This window comes from Trichomycterus rosablanca, chromosome 14, assembly GCF_030014385.1.
Source record: "Trichomycterus rosablanca isolate fTriRos1 chromosome 14, fTriRos1.hap1, whole genome shotgun sequence".
Classification (NCBI taxonomy): domain Eukaryota; kingdom Metazoa; phylum Chordata; class Actinopteri; order Siluriformes; family Trichomycteridae; genus Trichomycterus; species Trichomycterus rosablanca.
Window position 1 is genome coordinate 25,718,437 of NC_086001.1, and position 26,278 is coordinate 25,744,714.

The following is a 26,278-nucleotide window of genomic DNA, read 5'->3' on the forward strand; positions in this document are numbered from 1 at the left end:
ATTTCAACTCAGATGAACCTCACATTTACAAAATAACAGAAAATAAACATTTACAGAAAAAACGTTTTAAACATATTTGATTGTAGTTTGTTCCTTGTTTACTGCAGAATCAGTTAATGCAGTTTCATTCATTTTTGGATGTTTATTAGCCGAGAACGAGCCGAAAGAAACTCGAATGTCAGGCGAATGTCCAAGACTTCCTGGTTTAGTTCATGAGTGTTCTGTTCAAAACAAGTGTGTTTAAATCAAATCAACAATCTGAACTACATAAAGTAACAATACACAGTAATGTACAGAAGTGTGGAAATGTATAAAGTCACCTGCGTTCATCAACTTCAATTATCAACAAAACTACAAACACAGACACGGAACAGATCCGCACTCGAACAGAACAGGATCAGATCAGTTTCACTTCTGCTGAACTAGAGAGAGGGAGAGAGAGAGAGAGAGAGAGAGAGAGAGAGAGAGAGAGAGAGAGAGAGAGAGAGAGAGAGAGAGAGAGAGAGAGAGAGAGAGAGAGAGAGAGAGAGAGAGAGAGAGAGAGAGAGAGAGAGAGAGAGAGAGAGAGAGAGAGAGAGAGAGAGAGAGAGAGAGAGAGAGAGAGAGAGAGGATCAATTTGAGTGAACAGGATCAGATCAATTTCACTTCTGCTGAACTTCTTCTTCTTCTTTTGTGTTTATTGGCGGTTGGCATACCAGCTTAAAGGTGCATTACCGCCACTTACTGTTTTGTGTTTGGAACAGGAGATTATACAGAAGGAATGAGGGAGAAAAAACTAAATTTCTGTTAGATTCTTTCCGCTAGACCTGTTTCTGTTAAGAACTTGTTGATGTAATAACTTATCCTCCCTACCTCTTTTCCTAAGAGTCCTGATAATGAAAGATCATTATGTTTTGCCCGCTGTACTGACTCAAACAGTTGTGTTCTATTGGTACTATATTGCTTACAATTGAGGAGTATATGTTCTACTGTTTTACAAAAGCTACACCTTCCGGTTGGGTGTTTGCCTATTTTCCATAAAGTATAGTTAAGTCCTATGTGACCTATTCTTAGACGTGTGATGATGTTTTCTTCTCTCCTTCTAGAACCTGCCATTCTCCCAGCTCCAACCTGTCTTTGAATATTGTACATATGTCTTCCAGTTTCAACAAAATCCCAGAGCTCCTGCCATATTGCATATGTACATGTTCTAATTATGGCCTTAACTTCATTTTTGCTCAAAGGTATCGGTAGATTTATTTGTTTTAATCTAGGGTTTGTTTGGCTAGGATATCTACTGTTTCATTTCCCTCCACTCCTACATGGGCAGGAACCAGGGCCGGCGCTAGGGGGGGGGCTGAGGGGGGCATTGCCCCCCCCCCCCCAAATTGTGTCTTTGCCCCCCCAAGCACAATGCAAGCAACGGCTATTTTTAAAATTATCTCTGAACCAATCACAAAAATGCATTTTGTTTTACAGTGTGAAGATATTTCCTTGCTTATTCCTGATTGGCTCTTTGAGTCATATAAAAATCGGCAGACTGCCCCAAACAGTTCAGTTCGGCAGTATATGTTCTGTTAGTGTGAGCGAGAGGCAGGTATACTGGTAAACACTCTTCTGAGTTTAAACTGACTTCCACATGGTAATATTTGCTTAACTGTGGTTTTTCGTTGCTTTAATGTTACTTACCTCTTACATAGGTGTTGCTTAAATTATTTTATTAGCCATTAGCGGTTAGCGGTAATTCTTTGTTCTGAGTTCATTTTAGAATACAGGCTCAGCTAAAGGTTTTAGATAATTGTATCCACAGTGTGCATATAGAGATTTCATTTTTTGTATATAGTTTGTTTGGTTACGTTATTTTTAACTTGGCATTATTTTTACATGACCTTCTCGTTGCAAGGCAGGAGTGTTACTGCCACAATATATAGGTGTATAGTTGTGTTCAATGAAAATATGATTACTGTTGTTCATTTGCACTTATAGTCTTTACATAATTTGTTATACTGTGCATAAATACTGCATTGTACCAGTACGTTTCATAACATCAATAAAAACTTCAATACTTTACCAGATTTTTTACCATTAAAGTGCAGTAGATAGGAAAATTTTCCTTATTTTATGTACTTTCATATTTTTTTCTTTTTCAAAATAGAAATGTGACGAATATCCGCCCCCCCCCCCTTTTTTTTTTACAGAATTAGTATTATTTTGTTTTCTTTATATTTTAATTTCCCAATAATATAAATATTCTCACTCATTCCTATTTCCACGTTTGAATATTCTCAGTCTGTGTGTCGGTACATTTGTCAGCTTTGACTTAAATTTGTATTAAAGCCTTTCAAGAAATAGAGATGTTCTATTAGTAATGGCAATTTAATTAAGGGGGCGTATTAAAATGAAATACAATTAGATAATCTTTTTTCTCCATTTACATAATCAACATGTATTTTTTAATCATTGGGTTTTAAGTTTAAGTTCGAAAACATGCATTTTTATTTCTTTACCTCATACATCACTTTAAGCCAGTATCAATAGCTTGGCTGTCATCATTCATGCACAAATCAAGCCTTGAATATATTTCTGGCTTCAAAAACATGACTATCAACATGCCCCCTCATTAGGTTTTACTGCCCCCCCCAAGCAAAGCAGTCCAGAACCGGGGCTGGCAGGAACCCACAGAAAGCTGGTGGATATACCTTTATCTTTCAAATTGTGTAACATATATAATATTTTGTTAACAATATCTGTCCTGGCTGAGGATTTACCATACTTTATGCTTATCAGAGCTGAAAAACTGTCCGAAAGAATAACTGTATTATTTATTTCCCTTTTTTCTATCCATTGTAGTGCTAAAAATATGGCCAACAATTCTATGGAGTATACTGCCAGATGGTCTGATGTCCTTTTCTTAATATGTACATTATTTATTGGTATATACACTGCCACACCTGTAATTCCTGTTTTTGGGTCTTTGGAACCATCTGTAAACACGAGAATAAAGTTTGAGTAATATCTATCTATGTATTTCTGTACTATGTCGCATGCAGGAATTTGTTTTTTAATTCTTTCTGAAGGTTAAGATCTACCTTTGGCAAGGGGAATAGCCAGGGAGGAATGTGGGATATTGGTACTGTGGGACTATACTGTAATTTATGTAATCCCATGCTTCTTGCCTTTGCATTGCCAATCCATCCAAAACTTTTATAATTTGTCTTATTGTGTTCCCAGCAATTTCTTATTATATTCTTGGCAGGATGTGTATCCCATTGTCCCTGTAGGTTAGCCCAGTATGTCATCATTAGCTTAATTCTTCTTATTCTTAGTGGCATTTCTCCCATTTCCACCTGCATTGCTGCAAATGAGGATGTTTTGAATGACCCACTACATATTCGCAACGCCTGGGCTTGTAATGTGTCTAGTTGCTTAAGGTTCGACTCTGCTGCTAACATATAAGCTACACATTTGTAATCAAAAACTGTTCTCATAAGTGCTTCGTAAATATTTTGCATTGATTTCCTACTTGCTCCCCAGTCCTGTCCTGCCATACATCGAAGTATGTTGTTGATTTTTTTACATTTGTTCTTAACTTTATCTAAATGTATGTGCCATGTTAGTTTTTCATCAAACCAAACACTAAGAAATCTAATAGCCTTTACTTGCTGAAGAGGTTGTTCGTATATTTTTATAGAGATTGGTGTAATTTTGCGTCTTTTTGAGAAGCAGATTACTTGCATTTTTGTTATGGATATTTTAAATCCCCATTTATTTGCCCATTTTTCTACTTCAGTTACAGCTGTTTGTACTTTTTTATTGGTATTTGTTATATTGCGGCCTCTAACCCACAATGCTCCATCATCTGCATATAAAGATTTCCCTACATTTTGTTCTACTTGAGAAAAAATATCATTAATCATTATGTTAAATAGCAGTGGACTACATACGCTACCTTGTGAAGTTCCATTCTCCACTGTATGCTTTTTGGAATGTTCTGTTCCTACTCTTACTTGTATTGTCCTGTTATATAAGAAGTCTAAAACCCAATTATATATTTTCCCACCAATTCCTAATGATTTTAATTTAATAAGTATTCCCTCTTTCCAAAGCATGTCATATGCTTTTTCAACATAAAAAAATACAGCTATAACTACTTCCTTGTTGGTCTGTGCTTTCCTAATGTCTGACTCTAAGCATAATATGGAGTCCATTGTGTTACGACCTTTCCGAAACCCACTTTGATATGATGCCATGAGCCTTTTGCTTTCTATAAAGTATGTTAATCTTTCTGAAACCATTCTTTCCATGATTTTACACAGGTGGGAAGTTATTGCAATTGGTCTATAATTAGAAGGATCTGATAGATCTTTTCCTGGTTTTGGAATAGGCACTATGATTGCTTGTTTCCACACAGAAGGAAGTTGTCCAGCATCCCAGCATCTATTATACAAACCTAATACTTTTACTAGTGCTTTATCGGTCATATTTTCTATCATTTTATAACATATTTCATCTTTTCCGGGAGTGGTCTTTCTGGCACTGGTAATTGCTCTTCTTAGCTCAAACAAATTGAATGGCATGTCTAATGTATCTTCAGATGGCTTTAATTTTTCTAATATTTTTGGATGATTCCTTAAGATTATTTCTCTGCATTGTCTTGCTTCTTTTGTTAGGTTGTCTGAGCTATTCACTTTTTTAAAGGTTTGTGCTAGAAGTTCAGCTTTTTCTAAGTTACTAATAGCCAATTTATACTCACTATTAATTACTGGTAATTCATAATTCCTTGTAACTCCTCCCATTCTTCTTATCATAGTCCATACATCTGATAATTTCGTATCTCTTCCAATTGTGTTACAGTATTGTCTCCAGAATGTGCGTTTTTGTGTTTTAATTGTTTTTCTTACGACTGCCTGTGCCCTTTTGTACTGTATCAGGAAATCTTGAGAGTGGTGTTTTTTAAGTTGTTTAAATGCTTTATTCCTGGCTTTTATAGCATTACGACAATCTTCATTCCACCATGGCACACCCTTTATGTGGCCATTTCCCTTTCTCCTAGGGATTGTTGACCTAGCAGATTGGATTATTTTATTTGTTAGTATTTTGTTAAGTGTGTCTACATCCATCTGATTTCCCTCTTGAAGCTTCATAAGGGTTTCTTCACTTACCTGTTGAAATGCCTCCCAATCCGCATTCTCTAATATCCATCTGGGTGTTCTTTTCTTTTCTTTATAATTATTTTTTATGCCAATTTTAATTATTATTGGGTAATGATCACTACCTACTGTTGATCTTTTCTTCACTTTCCATGAACTTATTCCTGCTATTGAGCTAGATACTAATGTTAAATCAATTGCTGATTCTGTATTATTTATACTATTGTATCGTGTTCCCTCCCCATTATTAATACACACTAAACCATGATCATTTATGAATTCTTTAATAACTGAGCCATTTAGGTCTGTGTTATTACTCCCCCATAATGTATTATGTGAATTAAAATCTCCACACCATACTACTTTGTCTTGTAGTTGTCCTGCAACTTCTTCTAATATGCTATAACTTAGCTTTCTACATGGATTGTAGTAGTTAACTACATTTATTTTATCCCTATCTGTCCAGATTTTAACCACAATTGCTTCATTTTCTTTAATTACTTTAATTATTTTATAGCTTATTTCACTTTGTATGAATATTACAAGACCTCCTCCTTTACCAGATTCCCTATCTTTCCTAACTGAAATGTATCCCTTTATATTAAAATCTAATTGTGGTTTTAACCAAGTTTCCTGTATACATATTACATTAGGTTTCTCTTCTAAATCCTCTATGTATTTTTTAAATTCCTGACCATTTGCTATTAAACTCCTTGCGTTCCACTGCAATATGACTAACATTAAGAGGAAGAACCAGCCCATGTTTGAGATGTTTGGGTATCTTCATTTAATATGTCTCTTACTGTTTCCCAGAGTAGTCCTTTTATGTATAGGTATTTTTCTGCTGACTTAACGATTATTTTAATTCGTTCATTTCTACTTTTCGATTGCGCTGAACAATTAATTATCTCTGCCATGAATAATACAAAATCATTTTTATTTACCAACAAGGTTTCTTCTTTTATTATATCACATTTTTCACATTTCTCTATATTTCTGTTTCTATTGTCATTGTTTGTTTTTGGCACTTGTATGTTTCCTGCTACCTTCTTTACTGCATCAACATAGCTGATTCCTTGTGTGGTTTTGATACGTTGTACCTCAGCTGCTTTTTTACTTCCCTCGCAACCTCGGTAAGCTGAGCTGTGCTCTCCTCCGCAGTTACAACATTTAAGTTTTGTTCCCTCAGTGCATTTGCCATATTCATGATCCCCGCTACATCTACCACATCTCTGTTTTCCCTTGCATACTGCCGCTACATGTCCAAATTTTTGACATTTAAAACATCTCAGTGGTGGGGGGATATATAACTTTACTTCATAGCACATATATCCAATGAAAACTTTTTCCAGTAGACTTTCTTCCTCAAATATGATCATTACTGAAAGACTGTCACATCTAATCCCATTCCTATTTGTTTTCAAACGTTTAACTTCTTTTATACGCACATTTGTAATGTTTTCTTTTACATCATCCACTGATATATTTAAAGGAATTCCTGTGATAACTCCTCTAATCTTGTTACTTATCATTGAGCACTTCACTTTCTTATCATTTATTTTATTTATTTTTCTTGCCCTTCCTTGTTGTCCTTCATCTCTACATACAATTATCAACGATCCATCTCTCAATATCCTGGCACTTTTTATTTCTCCGAATTCCTTATTTATTGCTTTAGTTAATTTTATTGGATTCCAGTCCCTGAATGAAGCCCCTTCTTGCAAAAGTTTCACATTTAACTTATAATCCTCTCTCCTCCTCTCTGTTAAAGTTGATCCTTTGTCGCTATCGCTATCATCCGATTTATTCTTTAGTTTCTTTTTCCGTTTTCATTTTCCAGCTACATCCCACTCTTCAAAGCTCCCGCCAGCTATTTCCATCTCCCTCAACTCACTTCCTGATCCGTTACTTCCTTCTGCCATCTCCTGTCCAATCATCAGTTTCACTTCTGCTTAACTAAAGGAGAGAGAGAGAGAGAGAGAGAGAGAGAGAGAGAGAGATACTTTTTTTTTTGACTTTTTAACAACACTTTATTTTAAACAAATTCATATCACAACATGTTAAAAAAAACATTACCATCTTAACCATTAAGTTTTACATAAAGATGTATTAAAAATATTTAAAATAAGTATGTAAACATGCAAAGTGTAAAGTGCGTTTGGTAACAATTAAATAAAGTAAAGTGCAAAACAGAGCTCTTCATCTAAAACCGAGCACACAGCCTCTCCGCAGCACCATACATTCTTAAAAGTTTCTAGGTCATTCATACATTTATAATAATTAAAATCAACTAAAATCCTTGATTTCACCAGTCTAGAGAAAACCTTTATAATGTCTGAATCAGCTATGTGTGTCACATGATTTTTCCGGGTTATGTACACTGCCATCTTAGCCTGGCCAAGAATAACATTTAGTAGCTGGCACTTTGACCTCTCTCTCCATACATATTTAAAACCAAGAATAAAAGTGTGAGGTGTAAAAATCACATTAAGAGACATAAAAACAGAGCTAATAAGATTAAACAAGGGACGCAGTCTAAAACAGTGCATAAAAGCATGGAAAACCGTTTCTCTCTGAGAACAGAAAGGACATTCCTGAGTGACCTCTGGATTTAAAATGGAAATAAAAGAGTTCACAGACACAATTCCATGTAAAATCCTCCACTGTAAATCTGCCCTTTTTTTTGTTAAAGGTGGTTTATAAATTACTCTCCATTCAGGCTTTACTTCCGCACTGAGACGCAAAGTATCACGCCATGGTGTATCCATTCTATTAGCAAGTTTTTTCCTATTAAGACATTTCACACAGACCTTGTACAAAAGCTTTCCAGAAGCTGAACTTGGGTCCATGCTCAAAGTTTCTTCACAGTCTAGGAGGGGGCCTTGACAGTCCTGCATATCAGGGATAATGTTGACTTTAGGGAAAGGGTCGTTCTCATTAGGGCTGAGTGTTCCTTTACCATAGTCCATTAGCAGTATTCGTTCCTGTGATGACAGTGCTGATCTCCAGCGCTGTAGAAGTTGGGCTACGACACGCGAGGACCTCACCTCCATCTGCCTAGCCAGGTTCTCCACACCGTCCAGCCCAGGTCCTGCAGTTTCCACCAGCTGACGAAGTGTGGGGATGTTGTGTGAGACCAAGGCTCTGACCACTGACGGGGAAGTTTGGTTTGTGATGTCAAGTCGAGATCCATAGATGACAGGTTCTTCCAGAAGCCAGTGTAACGAGGTGATGTCTGTCCTTGATATGTTAAAAAAGCTCCAAATCTTAAAAAGTCCACGATAAAACACTGGCAAGCCAGTCATGTCCAGCGCTTTAGTGTTCAGTAAAAACAAGACTCTGTCTAGACCCAGTCCTGCCACACTACGTAAAATCCTGTTTGCGACCTCTCTCCACACCAAATCCTTAGGTCCACTAAGCAGTCTCTGAATGAATTGGAGTCGAAAAGTGGCCGTCCTGCTGGCTAAGTGAACAAGCCCTTGTCCTCCTTCATCTCTTGGTAGGTAGAGGATGGCCTGTGGTAGCCAGTGCAATCGGTCCCAAAAGAAATCCACTAGCAATGCCTGAATGTCTGCAAGCAAGTCTGGTGGGGGATCTACACATGCCAATTTATGCCATAAAGAAGAAGCAGCAAGATTATTCACAATTAGTACCCGTCCCCGATATGACAGCTGGGGAACTAGCCAAGCCCATCTACTGAGGCGTCCTTTAACTTTTTCAATGGTACCTTCCCAGTTTTTCTTTTCATACTCACTGTCTCCTAAGTACACTCCAAGATATTTAAAACCACCATTTTTCCATAATACTCCAGGCAGTGTAGGTCCCCCATTAAGCCATTCTCCTATTAGAACAGCCTCACTTTTGTTCCAATTAACTTTGGCAGATGATAAAATTGTAAAATCATTAAGAACACTCGCTAAAACATCTACATCTCTCTGTGAGGTAACTAGTACCACTAAATCATCTGCATATGCAGAAATGTGCAAATTTTTGTTACATTGTGGTATATTAAGGCCAGAGAGTTTCTGTCTTAGTTGGCACAACAGAGGTTCAATAGATAGAGCATATAGCATGCCCGATAGAGCACATCCTTGACGGATGCCTCTGTTAACAGTAAAAGGAGCGCATAGACTGCCATTAACTTTCAGTACATTTTCAATGTTACTGTATAACACTTGTATCATAGCAATAAATCTTGAATTAAAACCAAAATTGTCCAAAACTTTCCACAAATACTTATGTTCGACCCGGTCAAAAGCCTTTTCCTGATCTAAAAAAATGAGACCCGTCTTCAGACCCAATATCCTGGAAACAGCTAAAACATCCCGAATCAAGTAAATGTTGTCAAAGATAGATCTACCAGGCACACAGTACGTTTGGTCTGGGTGTATTACTTGCTCTATCACCTTCCCCAGTCTTGACGCTAATGCTTTAGAAAGCAGTTTGCAGTCTGTACACAGCAATGCCACCGGGCGCCAGTTTTTCAGCGAAGTCAGGTCTCCCTTCTTTGGTAGCAGAGTCAGTACAGCTCTCCGACAGCTTAATGGAAGCTGTCCTACCGTTACACTGGCCTGGAGCACCTCAAGCAAATCTTGACCCATCGCTGACCAAAATGCCTTATAGAACTCAGCTGGGAGACCATCAATGCCTGGCGCCCGGCCATTCTCCATTCCCTGTAAGGCCTCATACAGCTCTTCCACAGAGAGCTCCTCATCCAGCATTTTAGCAGCCTCTTCTGTGAGCTTGGCCTGTAGGTCAAGAAAGTTCTCTTCAGCATCCTGTACATCTGCCTGCTCACTCTCAAACAGCTTTGAGAAAAAGCTGACTGTTTGCTGGCGTATTTCAGAAGGCTCAGATACGAGATCCCCTGTTTCAGTTCGCACAGCATGCATAAGCCTCTTCTGTCCATTCTTACGTTCAAGACTGAAGAAGAACTTTGAAGGAGCATCCATCACCATTCCATTTTGGAAACGTGATCTGACTAGCGCCCCTTGTGCTGTTATGCCTAGTAGATCAGCTAGTGCAGACTTTTTTCTTTTAAGAACATTAATATGTTCTTGATTCTTTGTGGTCTCTGATAGATTTTGGAGCTCCACTATTTCCAGTTCCAGTGCTTTAAGGGATCTGATTTTGTCTCTGGTGACATTAACAGTGTATTGTTGGCAAAACACTTTAATTTGTATTTTTGCCAGGTCCCACCATTGCTGCAATGAATTAAAATATGCTTTCTGTTCTCTAAAAACATCCCAAAAAAAGATAAAAGACTTTTTAAAATTAACATCATCTAAAAGTGCTGTATTAAAATGCCAGTATGCACTCTGATGCTTAACATTACGTTTTCTAATATTGCACTGAACCATAAAATGATCTGAAAAACCAACAGGAGTAATGAAACAGTGCGTGAAAACAGACAAGTGATGTCTAAATCCATAAAATCTGTCAAGCCTGGCCAATGAAAGTGCATTATCTTTGGAGTGTGCCCATGTATATTGTCTCTTTGTATTATGCAAAGTCCTCCATATGTCACATATGTCATGAGTTTCTATGAGTTCACACAACCGCCTGCGGGAGGCCGCGTGTGGCTCCAGATGATTCCTGTCTAAGTTATCTGCTGTGCAGTTAAAATCACCACCCAAGACTAAAACAATTGTAAAATTGCAATTGGCAAGTACAGCGCACAACTTATCTAAAAAAAACCATTCTTTCAGCCCCTGTAGTGGGAACATAAACACATATAAAAACAAAGGTCTCTTTTTCATAACAGGCTCGTACTTTTAGCAACCTTCCAGGTACAACTTCATCAACAGTATACGTGCAAGGGACAAAGTTATTTGCAAATAAAATAGCTACTCCTCCAACTCTATTGGCATTAGAACTGTGACTTAATATGGCTAGCCCCCTCCACTCTTTACCCCATTCAGCAGCATTATTAACATCGCTATGTGTTTCTTGGAGAAAAAACACATCAGCACGCTTCTGCTTTGCCAGTTCATAAAAAGTGGCCCTCTTCACTTGGTCTCTTGCTCCATTTAAATTTAAGGTTGCTATTTTTATGTCACCCATTAAAATTATAAGTAGCCACAGAGCTATGAGGTCAAAGGCCATTCTAAAATTCATCATCATCATCATTATTGGTTTTATGCAGTTTGGTCAGTATCTTCTTCAGTCTAAAAATCTCTGGTGCAGTAAAAGCCCCCTCCCTTCTAAAATGCTTAACATCACGTATGAACTGTTGACTATCTATAAAGTGCTCTTCTACCCGTACTCCTCTCTGACCTTTAGTTACACAAAGGAACTTTTTAATCTCCTCTACAGTGTACACTACAGGTGATTTCTCTTCCTGGGAGCACACAGACCAGCCAGAATCGGACACTGAGCCTTCATTTTCTGAGTCCACATCAACACCACTAGTTTCCTTTTTTACTTGTTTATTTTGCTTTCCCCGTTCCCGCTTTCTTTTAATTGGGGTTTTGAAAATAGGTTCATCTACCATTTCAGCATTAACTACGGTTTCTATTACATCCATTTCAACCGATGTAGGTTTGTTACCTTTAGAACCATTTATGTCCTCCTCAGTGCTGCTTAGACCCTCCACAGAGAGCTCTTCTGTGGCTGGAGCAGGCATAGGAGACTCCTCCATGCCCTGTGTAGCTCCTATAGTCTCACCCACACTAGATTCAGGCATGTTCAGCTCTCCCACCTCAGGCTCAAGAGCAGTCGGTGGGTCTTCTGCAGCCACGTACGTAGCAGCCGCAGGGCGAACGTCCACCTCAGACTCAGCAACAGCCTGACCCAGCCGCTCCCGCTCATCGCCCATGGGGCTATCAGAGGTCTCTTTCGCTTTTGTGGGACAGTTACGTACAAGATGTCCTGTATCTCCACACCAGAAACACTTCATATCAGTATCAGTCGACACATAGATGATATAGTCAAAATCTTCTACTTTAAACTTTAGGACCACATTTAATTCTCTATCTGGTCTTAAAACCATATACACAACCCTACGAAAGGACACAAGATGTTTAATCAGTGGGGACTTGCAACCAAGCGGAATCTTTCTAATAGGGGATACAATTTTTCCAAACCGGGACAGTTCACGTATAATGAGCTCATCACTAATGAAGGGGGGGACATTAGACAATATAACTTTCCTAGAGGGGGTGCTGAGAGGTATAACCGGAGTCAGTTGATCATTAATTACAACACCAGATTGAACTAAGCTATTAGCTTTTTCCACATCATTTAGAAAAAGTACAATAGCTTTGTTCATGCGGGAGGCTGAAACGATATTGGAGTGTCCAACCACGTTCCCTACCGCCAAACAACAATCCTCAACATTTACTCTGCATTCCACCTTAACACCGTGTCTCCGAGTAAGGCTCTCACAGAGCTTTGTATTCGGAGCCGACATGCTGCAGCTAAACGCCGGCATCAGCACGACTCTCCGCGGGTCACAAATCCCGCACACACACTCAGCACAACAACTCACTCACACACACACACACACACACACACACACACACACGCGATTTAACTTCAGATGTAATCTGAAAAGTTATTCACACACAAAAGTTTGGCAAATCGCCAACCGCTCTTACTCACGCTCCCCACGCTCAGCTCGCTCACCGCTCACAGCCGCGCATGCGCACTCACAGAGAGAGAGAGAGAGAGAGAGAGAGAGAGAACAGAACAGGATCAGATCAGCTTCACTTCTGCTGAACTAAGAGAGAGAGAGAGAGAGAGAGAGAGAGAGGATTCTAAACAACAGCAAGGAATATGAGCTCCTGAAATTTTAAGCTTTTTTGTTGATTTTTTGGATATATACGACGGTTAGCAGTAATCTAAACTCTGGATGAATATATCAGGCACATTTAGAGCAATTTTTGGATCCATCAACTAAAAAGAAAAAGAAGAAATACAACTAACAAGTTTTACCTATCAACTCAGGCCCACTCAGTCAAATCAAAACAACAGAGACTGACTAACAGAGAGAAATCTGGAAAAAAACAAGAAAATTACAGGAAAACAACAACCAATCAACAAACCAGACTGAGTTGGCTAATAAGAAAGGGGGTAAGCTTATTTTTGTGTATATTTTTGTGTATTTGAAACATTTATAAGGACTGTTAGCTGTAGCTCAGTTAGACAGAATCTTCAACTGCCACCAACTGCCATTAGAATCTGTGTCAGTTTAAAAATGAACACAATACTGAGCCAGCAAACTGAGCACAGCCTCAGCTCTCTAACTATCAGCTACCCTGAAGAGGCCAACAGTGAGAGTAAAAAGAAAAAATACAAGGCAGAAATACTGAGAGAACACCCTGAGACACTCCGAGCTGATTTCACTCTGATCAATGGAAGAGAAGTTAAATCTGACCTGGTGTTCTACACTGATCCCCCAGATATCTGGCACACTACTCTTCTAGCTGACCAGAGGAACTATAAAATGTGTGGAAACAAAACAATTAGACAGCTGTACCTTGACACCACACCTAAATTTAACGTAAATTTTTATAAAACTGGAACCATTATGATCCAGGGACCTGAAATACAACTTCAGAACTTTGAAAAGGACTTCCAAAGACTGAGGTCACTTGTTGAAAGAAACAAACCCATTCAGGCCCCTACATCCAGTGCTGTGCTGTCTATCTCACCCCCACACTCAGCTTCCAGCCCTCCTCTAGCAGCCTGTTCCAACACAGCCTCAACTACCACCAGCCCTGCAGCGCCCAGATCACCCGCTACAGTCAAGCGCATTCAGGAATGCCTCTCACTCCTAGAGATGGAGTTAATAGAGATGAAGGAAAATAAACTTCATGAGGAGGATCTTCTGCAGCAACTGAAAGCTGAAATGAACCAACACAAAATCGAGGCAAATGTGAAAATTGGACAGATAGAAAAAATTGTGAATCTGCTCCAGAGAGAAAATACGATTCTCAAAACGGAAATAATAAGAATTAAAGAGGAACTGGAGCAGAAGGACAGACGGATCTTCACCCTCACAGACCAGCTGCTAAAGGTGACTACAAAACACCACACAGATGCGAACAGCAAATCTAACAGCAGCCAGAAAGAACCAGAGCCCCGCCCCTCCAGCGCTACACAGAATGAGCCAGAGCCCCGCCCCTCCAGCGGTGCGCAGAAAGAACCAGAGCTCCGCCCCTCCAGCGGTGCGCAGAAAGAACCAGAGCTCCGCCCCTCCAGCGCTACACAGAATGAGCCAGAGCCCCGCCCCTCCAGTGGTGCTCAGAAAGAACCCGAGCCCCGCCCCTCCAGTGGTGCTCAGAAAGAGTCTGAGCTCCGCCCCTCCAGCACCACACAAAAAGAACCAGAGCTCCGACCCCTCCAGCGGTGCTCAAAATAATTCGGGGCTCCGCCCATCTTCAGCCTCACTTTGTCCTCCTAAAACAGCTATCCTCATTGACTCTAATGGGAAATTTCTGAGACACAGGCAGATGTTCCCAACACACAGAGTGGGGAAATTCTGGTGTCCCACAACCCAGGCAGCACATAATCTGCTTCATCATACACAGATATGTGCACCTGATAACATCATCATACACACAGGAACAAACCAGCTTCATTCTTGTGGGAAAAGTCTTTCACTGATGGTGGTACAAATGGCTCAAAAAGCTCATAAAGAATTCCCAAACGCCAACATCACCATCTCTACCTTACTCCCACGACGAGACATTCCCTGTGAGATGATCAAGGACATTAATGATGCTGTCAGCAGAGAATGTGCCAAGATCACGGGCATTACAATTGCCCATCACCCAGCGCTAACTCCAGAACACCTACATGACCATGTACATGTGGACAAAAACAACATCTGGATGTTAGCATATGATCTGGGAGGAGCCGTACAAAGCCCCGGGTTAATGACGCCTTATCCTCATGACATAAATCATAGGCCTACGAGTACAGTGCAACCCAAGAGAGGCAGACCAGAGACAAACAGAGCCACTCCCAGTAATGCAGGACATAGTAGAGCCACATCCATCAACACAGCGCCCACCAAACCCCAGCGTCCCACTGCAGCATCGACCAGATCCCAGCATCTCACTGCAGCACCAACCAGATTCCAGCATCTCACTGCAGCACCGACCAGATCCCAGCATCTCACTGCAGAATCCAGCAGATCCCAGCATCTCACTGCAGAATCCAGCAGATCCCAGCATCTCACTGCAGAATCCAGCAGATCCTGGCGCACCACTGCAGCAGAGGCTCTACCACCAACCTGCCAACAACCCACCTATGCACAGGTTGTATCTGGTATTAAACAACCAGACCATCCAGCCCTTGAGGAAGTGAGGCAGCTGCTCCAGCTCGTCTGCAGACTTGTTGGATAATTATACAAAACAATATATCCTTTTTTATACTTAAATACTTTATATAATTAATTATTACTGTTGCTTTCTGTTGTATATGGCTAATAATCGATATTTCATAGTTTACTTAGAATGAAATCTCTTATAATCTCTTCTTGGAACATTCAAGGACTATATTCCTCAACATTTGGTTTTAAAACCACAAATTTAGATTTTTTAACATGCATTTCTGGCCAAGACATTATCATACTAATTGAAACATGGTGTAAAGATAACACCAACACTCACTGTCCCCCAAATTACAGGGAAATTCTGCTGCCCTCTATAAAACACAGCAATATAAAACATGGTAGAGACTCCGGGGGGGTTATAATATGGTATAAGGACAATTTATCACCATATTTGTCAGAAACCAAAAGACATTCAACACATATTTGGCTAAAATTAAATAAAAACATAATTGAATGTGAAAATGACTTGTACATATGTGCAGTTTACACCCCCCCTCTAGAGTCTCCGTACTATCAGGACTGTTTCTTTGAGAACCTTCAGCAGGAAATCAGACATTTTCAGGCCCAGGGGAATGTCATGCTTGTTGGAGATTTAAATGCCAGAACAGGCAATGAGAACGATATCATCGATTCTACTGGTAACAAATACATATTTAAACAAACCTCCATCAACTTCAGCACTATCTGCTCCCAAAGAAACAGTCCTGACCACGTCCTGAACAGGAATGGTAAAGAGCTAGTGCACCTCTGTCGATCCTCAGGTCTGTATATTCTTAACGGTAGGATCCGAGGGGACTCTTTAGGGAGATTTACATACTGTTCGGCTCTTGGAGCTAGTGTAGTGACTATGCGATCACTGACATGGACCCCTCCACTATTAGTGCGTTCACTGTCAGACCACAACTCCCACTTTCTGATCACTGTCAAATCAATGTTTATCTTAAACGAATCAGTCAGCATCAAACCATGAAATATGAGCCCTGCAAAACATCCCAGTTAAACCGAACATTCAGATGGAATCATGACAGCGAAGCTAAATTTAAATCTGCTGTTGGTTCCTCAAAAATCATGAATCATATTAACAATTTTTTATCAGAATCATTTGAATTAAACCAATCAGGTGTTGATAGAGCTGTTTCACAAATTAATGGAATATATTATAAATCCGCTAAAATTGCAGGTCTCAATTTTATAAACACCAAACCAAACCAAAAACCACAAAATGAAGAATGGTTTGATGAAGACTGAATCAGGATGAAATTAAGACATCTATCAAACCAAAAACACAGAGAACCAAACAATCATCAAATTCGATCAAATTATGCTACAACTCTAAGAGAATATAAAAAGATTTTACGACATAAAAAACACATCTATTATACTCAGTATCTACAGAAAATTGAAAACTCTATTGACCAAAATCAATTCTGGGAACTGTGGAAGAACCTGAGCAACAAAAACCCACATCATCTGGCCATAGAAAATCCAAATACCTGGAAAAATCACTTTGAACAATTATATGAGCAATTACCACCAGATGATCTCAATTCAGAACAGCAAAAAATCATAGAAAATTTAAATATATTAGAATCTACCATAAAAAACTATCAGAACCCAATTGATTACCAAATTTCACAGGAAGAATTAAATACCCAAATTAAAAAACTCAAATCCAGAAAAGCCTGTGTCTTGAGTAATGGACAGATCGGCTTTTTACCAAATCATCGCACTACTGACCATATTTACACCCTACACACCCTAATCCACCAACAACTACACAAACAAAATCATGCTAAAGTTTTTGCATGTTTTATAGATTTTAGAAAAGCATTTGATTCAATCTGGCAAGAAGGATTATATTATAAAATTATCCAAAATGGTGTAGGGGGTAAAGTCTATGACATCATGAAATCAATGTATGTCAATAATAAATGTGGAGTAAAAATTAGCAATAAAATGACAGAGGTCTTCACTCAGGGGCGTGGTGTCAGGCAGGGTTGCAGCTTGTCTCCTACTCTATTTAATATCTATATCAATGATTTAGCGGTGTTATTGGAGCAATCTGCAAATCCCGGCCTGACACTAAATAAAACGGAAGTTAAATTTCTCCTCTATGCAGATGACCTGGTGCTGCTGTCGCCCACAGAAAAGGGGCTTCAGCAACATCTGGATCTGCTGGAGAAGTACTGTCAGACCTGGGCCCTGACAGTAAATCCTGATAAATCTAAAATCATGATCTTCCAAAAGAAAGCAAAATCTCAGGAGAGCAGATACACTTTCAGTCTAGGAGACACCGCCCTAGACCACACCCTGTCTTATGATTACCTGGGGCTCAAAATCAGCGCCTCAGGAGGCTTCGGTCTGGCAGTGGATGCACTGAAACAGAAGGCCTGCAGAGCCCTCTATTCAATTAAAAACAAATTCATTAAGATTGACACCCCAATTGGAATCTGGTTAAAGATCTTTGACAGTATAATCCTGCCCATTGCGCTATACGGTAGTGAAGTATGGGGTCCACTCAGTCATCATGACTACACTAGATGGGACAAGCATCCCACTGAAGTCCTGCATGCAGAATTCTGCAGAATGATTTTACATGTACAAAGAAAAACCCCAACCAATGCATGCAGGGCTGAATTAGGCCGATACCCATTAATTATTAATATTAAAAAAAGAGCCCTTAAATTCTGGATGCACCTAAAATCCAGTCCCACAACAAGCCTGCAGTTTCAGGCACTCCAATCCCAAGAGCTCTACCCTGAAAAGAGTCCCCTGTGTCAGCTGGTCCAGAGACTGACCAACACACTGACCCCTAACAACCCCAACTCTCTGACCAGCACTGCTTCCCAAACACCAATCAGGATCACCCAAATTATCAAACACCTCAAAAACACTTATCTGGAACATTGGACAACCCAAACTCAATCCCAAAACAGACTAAACTGCTATCTGACCCTAAAACATGAATACAACCTGGCCACGTATCTCCTTACTGTCCGAGATACGAAGCAGAGACAGATCCTCACCAAATACAGACTGAGTGACCACAGCCTGGCCATCGAGAGAGGCAGGTTAAAAAAGTCCTGGATCCCCAGAGAGGAGAGACTGTGTGGTCACTGCAGGACAGGTGAGGTAGAGACAGAGGTGCACTTCCTTCTGAACTGCCCAAAATATACAATAATTAGAAATAAATATTTTGATCAATTGGAAAGAAACGTGAGCGGCTTCAGAGCATTTACAGAGAGCCAGAAACTGGCTGTTATATTAGGAGAGGGACCATCAGCCTCCACTGCAGCCAGATATGTACACGAGTGTCACACACTCCGGGACAGTGAGTGAAACACCAGATCATCCACCCCCCCCCCCCCCCCCCCCCCCACACACACCCCGCACACCCACCACACACCCACCACACACACACACACACACACCACTTCACACACACACACACCACTTCACACACACAAACACACACATAATGATATTTTCTTACTTTTTTACTATGTATATACCTGTTTGTTTTTTTGTAAATATTTATATATACTAATGTAAGCTTTGACAATACAAATATGTACATTTGTCATGTCAATAAAGCAAATTGAATTGAATTGAATTGAATTAGTGTGTGTGGGAGAGTATGATGGTCTGTGTGAGAGAGTATGATGGTGTGTGTGAGAGTATGATAGTGTGTGTGAGAGAGTATGATAGTGTGTGTGAGAGAGTATGATGGTGTGTGTGAGAGAGTATGATGGTGTGTGTATGAGAGTATGATAGTGTGTGTGAGAGAGTATGATAGTGTGTGTGAGAGAGTATGATGGTGTGTGTATGAGAGTATGATGGTGTGTGTGAGAGAGTATGATAGTGTGTGTGAGAGAGTATGATGGTGTGTGTGAGAGAGTATGATGGTGTGTGTGAGAGAGTATGATAGTGTGTGTGAGAGAGTATGATAGTGTGTGTGAGAGAATGCAACTCAGAATTATGGCCTACACGGCCTCTCATAACATAGCGTTGTACAACATTACATGTGTACTTAATACTTCTGTATTTTAATACTTGCATACTTTAATACTTGCTTACTATAATACTTTGCATTAATATATATTGAGCTGCTGTAATAAATGATCTATCTATAGATTCATTTAATTTTATCTGTAATGCTAGTGATGGGCTATCCTAAACTATCTTTAGGAAGGTAGATATATCTAGCTTTGGGGTTGTTGAGGCTAAATATTCATGATTGTTGTAATGTTGCTACACAGTCACATTAGAAATCCCTTTTAAAACTAATGTTTGATATTGCAGGGTCTGATGAAGACACTAAAAATCTTATCCAGGCCCTCTTCACCGGAAAAGAGAATGCAGCAGTTCGAGGGTTTGAGTAAGTAACTGTTTGTTTGACGTAACACAAAATTTGTGTTACATCTTATACATAATATTAATTACAAAGGGTGGTATAAAGACAAGTTTTAGTATTTAAGTTTTGCAAACTTTTTCAAAGCATTAAAAACTTTTAATGACAAAACTTTTTTTGAAGCAGTGTATGCTATATACATTAATACTGTTATGTGCATTATATTGTAGAGCCTTTGTGTTGGAGAACCAAATGCAGGGGAAGGTGACTCCCACTTATGTGAAGAAGAAGTGGGAGAACCTCAAACAAAAATACAAAGTAAGCTTCATTTGTTGGTAAGATCTTCAGTAAAAATATCAGAAAAGATTTGTAATACAAGTTAAGGTCCTTGTACTGTGTCTATGAATCTTGTAGGAACTTAAGTGTCCACCTACTGGGGTAAGTACAGAGGGTGGTGAAGCAACAGCAGTATCCTGGAAATGGTATGCTGATATGGATGAGGCAATAGGTGGGAGATCATCAATTAGCCCACTGACCCTTATTTCCTCATCTGGCCAGGATGCTGCTGAAGCTTCACCATCCTTGAGAAGCATGGAAACCCCAGCCAAAAAGAGACGAGGGGAGAAAGATTAAGTTGAGTATCTGAGAGAGATGGAGGAGAGGGAAAATGAGAGGGAGATAGAAGCAGCAGAGAACGAGGAGAGAAGATGGAGAGAGGCTGAGGAGAGGTAGGAAAGAAGAGAAAGGGAAAGAATAGAACGAGAGGAGAAGAGAGAGCAAGAGGCGCGCGAGAGAGAGGAAAAGCGAGAGAGAGAGAGGAGAGACCAGGAAGCAAGAATGAGGGAGGAAAGGAGAGATAGGAAGGCAAGAGAGAGAGAGAGAGAGAGAGAGAGAGAGAGAGGAAAGGTTTATTAAAATCTTACAGATTCTAATGAAAAAATAAATAGTTGAAAATCAAAAAGTGTTGTAGTATTATTGTATGTTGTGAGAAAGAAAATGTGTTGGCAAATAATGGAAATAAAGAATTTTCTTTTTCATTTAACCTTAATTAAAAATAGAAAAAGTGTAAAAATTGGAAATTGTAATTAAAAAAATATTCAAGAAATTGAAAATTTTGCTAAGAAAGTTTTACTTTTAAATAATGAATAACTGTTAATGTCAAGAGACAATGAAGAACTGTAGAACAAAATGTAAAAACAAACAACATGAACCTATTAACAAAACATTTTTCTAAACATAATCATGCTCATAAAGAGCTGGTATGCTGCACTGAAAAAAAAAATCCATTGAATTTACTTAATTTTAATGTGTACATCGGTCCCACATGATCAAATTGTGGCCAACTGATATTATTTTTTCTTGTCAAGGTAAAATATTTAATTCACATTCAAACTAGTAAATTGAATCATGTTGATACAAAACAGAAATTCTCATTACTGTTAAATAAATGTATTGTGTTATGTTAAATCAATTTAATCATGTAATGTTAATCAATTTATTCATGTAATGTTAAATCAATTTAATCATGTAATGTTAATCAATTTCATCAGGTAATGTTAAATCAATTTAATAATGTAATGTTAATCAATTTATTCAGGTAATGTTAAATCAATTTAATCATGTAATGTTAATCAATTTCATCAGGTAATTTTAAATCAATTTAATAATGTAATGTTAATCAATTTCATCAAATAACATTAAATCAATTTCATCATGTTAAGGGTACATGATTTTAACTGTAACGGCAGCTATATTTTTATTGTGGAATTTGAGTTAATTTTAATTAAGCAAGTTAACTGTTCAGATCTTACAGTGGTACTAAGGACCTATTGAAATTGCTTCATTTAAATAAATCACAAACATCCATATGTTAGTTGTATGCAAATACAAAACCATGAATGGAAACATATGACAAAGAAAAGGCAGAGTCAGAATTCTGTACTAAAATTGCTTTAGTGAGTTGTTTTATTTTTTTTAAGCTTCACAGAGAACAAAATTTTGCCAACAGACTCATTTTAGTTCCTATAAACTGATTTAACTTTTAAATATATACTATACTATAAAAATACTATTTAATACTGTAAACCCTGTTTAAGCAACAGATTATTCAAACACATGCAAACCACCATAGTGGTTTTAAAAAAAAAGTGCAATGTATTCACAATACACAAGACTTGCACTGACTATTTTCACACTAAATAAATGCAATACATGGTACTCATACATAATCCAAGTGCATTTTTTATGCATTTTTAATTAGAGCTAGAGTGTACATCCAACCTCAAAGTGCTGAAAACATTTTAACAGTATAAACTATATATGTACTTCTATACACTGATCAGACATACCATTAAACCCACCCACCTTGTTTCTACACTCACTGTCCATTTTATCAGCTCCACTTAACATATAGAAGCACTTTGTAGTTCTACAATTACTGACTGTAGTCCATCTGTTTCACTACATGCCTTTTTAGCCTCCTTTCACCCTATTCTGCAAGTCAGGACCCCCACAGAGCAGGTATTATTTAGGTGGTGGATCATTCTCAGCACTGCAGTGACACCGACATGGTGGTGGTGTGTTATTGTGTGTTGTGTTGGTATGAGTGTATCAGATACAGCAGTGCTGCTGGAGTTTTTAAACACAGTGTCCACTTACTGTCCACTCTTATTAGACACTCCTACCTAGTCGGTCCACCTTGTAGATGTAAAGTCAGAGACAATCGCTCATCTATTGCTGCTGTTTGAGTCGCTCATCTTCTAGACCTTCATCAGTGGTCACAGGATGCTGCCCACAGGGCACTGTTGTCTGGATGTTTTTGGTTGGTGGACAATTATCAGTCCAGCAGTGACAGTGAATTGTTTAAAAACCCCATTAGTGCTGCTGTGTCTGATTCACTCATACCAGCACAACCACCACCATGTCAGTCACTGAAGTGCTGAGAATGATCCCCCACCCAAATAATACCTGCTCTGTGGGGGTCCTGACCATTGAAGAACAGTGTGAAAGGGGGCTAACAAAGCATGAAGAGAACAGATGGACTACAGTCAGTAATTGTAAAACTACAAAGTGCTTCTATATGGTAAGTGGAGCTGATAAAATAGACAATGAGTCTAGAAACAAGAAGGTGCATGCAAGTCTGCATATACAACCCCAAATCAGATAAAGTTGTGGAGAATGCTAATAAAAAAAAACAGTTTTCTCAGCTTTGTATGGTAGTTAGATAGTTTATGACAATTTAGGCACATGAAAAAAAGCAGGTCAAGTAGATAGTGCACTTGAACAGTCACTTGATGACATATCTGTATCAGAACCAGCTGACAGGGAAGAAGAGTCACTTACAGAGGAAAGACTGAAAGCTTGGGGATTTAAGACTGGACCACTAACTACAGAACTTTCATAATCTTACTGCATAGTCCTCTACTTCTGAAAAAACTCATTTCCAAACATGGAATCCAGGTACTAAAGTCTAAACCTTTCAGCAAGTCCACACCATAAGATCAATAGATGCAGGGAGTCCTTGGGAGAGAGTTAACCTCTGAGCGCTGGCATCAGGCAAGATAACCTTAGGGATTAAAGAAGTCACCATCTTCAAAGCTGTTTACTCTGCACAAAAACAAAAAAAAATAAATTCAGGAAAACAAAAATAATATTTAAATCCCTTAAAAAACATTAATACAAAATGTTAACTACATTTCAGGCTGATATTTGGCCAAATCACCTTTTCCCAAATTAAACCACAAGTGAAAAGGTCAGCATCTGGTGAATAGCATAGATCAGTGTCAATTTTTTAAAATTAAATTAATAAATTATAATAACTTATAAATTAGACATAACGACAAGTCCTAATACATACCTATAATGTTAATGACCTGCAGACTCCATGAAATAGAATAATGAAAGAGTAGGTTAGCATAAGTATTTTAATGTATAACTAATTATCTGAGATAAACAGCACATTTACTTTCTTAGCTCACCTTTTATATCAATGTGCCTTTTCAAAGTCAACATGCAAGCTGATCCAATCTTGTAGTGGATAAGTATCAAGGAGTTCACCAGCCCTATAAGAGAGACCTATTTGAAACAGTTTCTGTGCACCCCTTGCAACGCCACATTCCCACCACTAAACCCTGTAACAAACACCAAAATAATCAGTAGGCACATAATTAAACCTCCAATGTGCCCCAAACACACACAACATATAAAAATATACACAAAATGACTGCACCTCATAATATATTATGGAAATCTGCTATAACCTCCACATCAACTGTCCCTAAAAAGTAACACTAACTAGACTAACTCAAAACAACTAAATGAGTTATTATTATTATTGATTTCAGGTGTTTGTTAAAGTCTTGTTTGGAATGGCAGTGTGCAAATATATATATATATATATATATATATATAAAACTTATGGGTGGATCTTAAAGCCTCACAAAACACAGCTTTATGAATTTAGAGGCAGGACAAAGACAGCACTTACCAGAACAATGCCTTTTAGTGCGTGTGCGTTGCGAAAAGAATGAGGAACCTAAGAAAAGATATTTTAATCAATAAGGTAAACTCAGTACATGCCCTCAGTTAATTAAAAGACCACAAACAAATAAAGATGCAACAGACTTATTTTCTGTAATAGCTTACAATGTTAGACATAACGGCAATATTTAAACAAAACTTAGACTCAACTTATATTATAGGCTAATTGTGTAATATTTTTGTAAGCAAAATCCTCTAAACGATGCATAAAGTACAGAGCCACAATATTACCATACAGCCGTTTATAAAATATGGGATTTTTTCCCGTTATAATGCTGATTGACGGTTTAGCTGTGAGTAGGCCTACACTGAAGCACTGTTCTCATCTAAGAAACGTTCATATTTAACCAGCGAATGTTAATGTTGGTTATACTAGTGGGAATGTTGCCTACTCGAACACGAACATGAATTAATTTGACTTACTTTTTCGATTAGTGTTGATGACAACGTGTCGCCACCTAATCATTCACAGTTCTGGCGGTAAACGACTTGTTATTTGACGAAAGTTAAAATCCAGTTAATTTGTGCAATACCGCCACTTTCTGCTCCGGAGTGCAGAATGACACTGACCGGCGTCTTCAAACATATTTAGTTCCGGTTGTGTCCAAACGCAAATAAATTGATTTCACTTTTCAATGTAATTATTTAAACCATCGTGAAATAAATGTCTACATTTAGTATTCACCATAATATGTAGTCTATGTGATTAAATCATGTTCACCAAACGGAATATTATCTAATTGTTGCATGTACGTGTTTTATTATTTTAAATTTAAAAACCTTCTCTTTTTCAGTTATAACTGGACCTACGGTTTAAATTTAAATTACACAATGTTACAACAGGACTTAAGACGCGACTGAAATGGTTTAAAATGAAGTTTTATATCGAATACTAAGTCCAAACTAAAAACGTAATGCTGTTATTCATTTAAAATGACCAGAATCACTTACCAAAAAGACCGACATCACATGAAACTAAATTTTAAAAATATAATATATTTTGAAAATACACATGAAAATATTTTGAATAAAACAGCTATTACAGCTCAAAATGTAACAAAATGATAAAACTAAATACTCACCGGTATGATTTCTGAAGAGGAAAAATGGCGCTGCTGAAGTGGAAAAAGTTCAGACAGCCTCGAATGTCCCGGATGAAGAAAGTGGACGCACGTTGAGATAACTCAGAAATATTGCATTGACCGAAAATGAATTAATTAAGTAAATCGGTGATTCAGCTGTATTTCATTAACTCAACTTAATTAAATCAAGTTTTACGCACTTACACGAATATGTTAAGTAACTGTAATGAAAGAAACATGAGTAAAATCAACAACAGCCTTAAATCATTTTTTTCAGTGTGTGCTGTGGTGCTGAGACAGCTGCAGCCAGATGCTTTCAGCACCGCACAGCATGCAACAACCTCCGGGGCGAAGACAGGGCTCACCTCAATGGCTTTAAAAAAAAAATGGAACGCCATCTTGTCTTCATCATTCCAAAAGCCCTTTCCACCACATTCCTGGCCTTGGACAGTTTGCTGTTAAAACGAGCCTGTACAGGGTTCTGTACTGGCTCTCGACAGGGGGTCAGGAGCCGGATGGGCGTGTTAATGCAGGGATAACCCCCATCCCCAAGAATGTATCATCCTGCAGGTGGGTATAAGCCCTCTTTATACACAGGGCTGTTCTTTAGTACCCTTGCATCATGAATCGACCCAGGGTAACCAACAAAAATGTCTCTGAACTTCCCCTGGTGGTCACAGATGGCTTGAAGCTGAATTGAGTGGAACAGCTTCCTGTTTAGGTAGCACTGTGCGTTGGCAGATGGGGATTTTATTCAAATGTGGCACCCATCACCAACTGCCACTCTAAAACATTCGGATCCGGCCAAGTGGGCAAACCCAGCTCCTACACCTT

General features: G+C 38.6%; 1 long non-coding RNA gene and 1 pseudogene across 3 annotated transcripts; one reads left to right on the top strand and one right to left on the bottom strand.

The window, feature by feature from the left end:
* The window catches only part of LOC134326770 (zinc finger protein 850-like), a 267,899-nt pseudogene that overhangs the window by 179,542 nt on the left and 62,079 nt on the right, over window positions 1-26,278 (top strand).
* On the bottom strand, window positions 22,323-24,869 carry LOC134326839 (uncharacterized). Of its 3 annotated transcripts, XR_010014599.1 has the most exons (6): window positions 24,786-24,869; window positions 24,310-24,357; window positions 23,801-23,884; window positions 23,680-23,702; window positions 23,545-23,582; window positions 22,323-23,429 (listed from the first exon to the last, which is right to left on the bottom strand). It is a non-coding gene; the product is annotated as an uncharacterized LOC134326839 (long non-coding RNA). The 3 variants fall into 3 exon arrangements; XR_010014598.1 differs by lacking the exon at window positions 23,545-23,582; XR_010014600.1 differs by lacking the exons at window positions 23,545-23,582; window positions 23,680-23,702.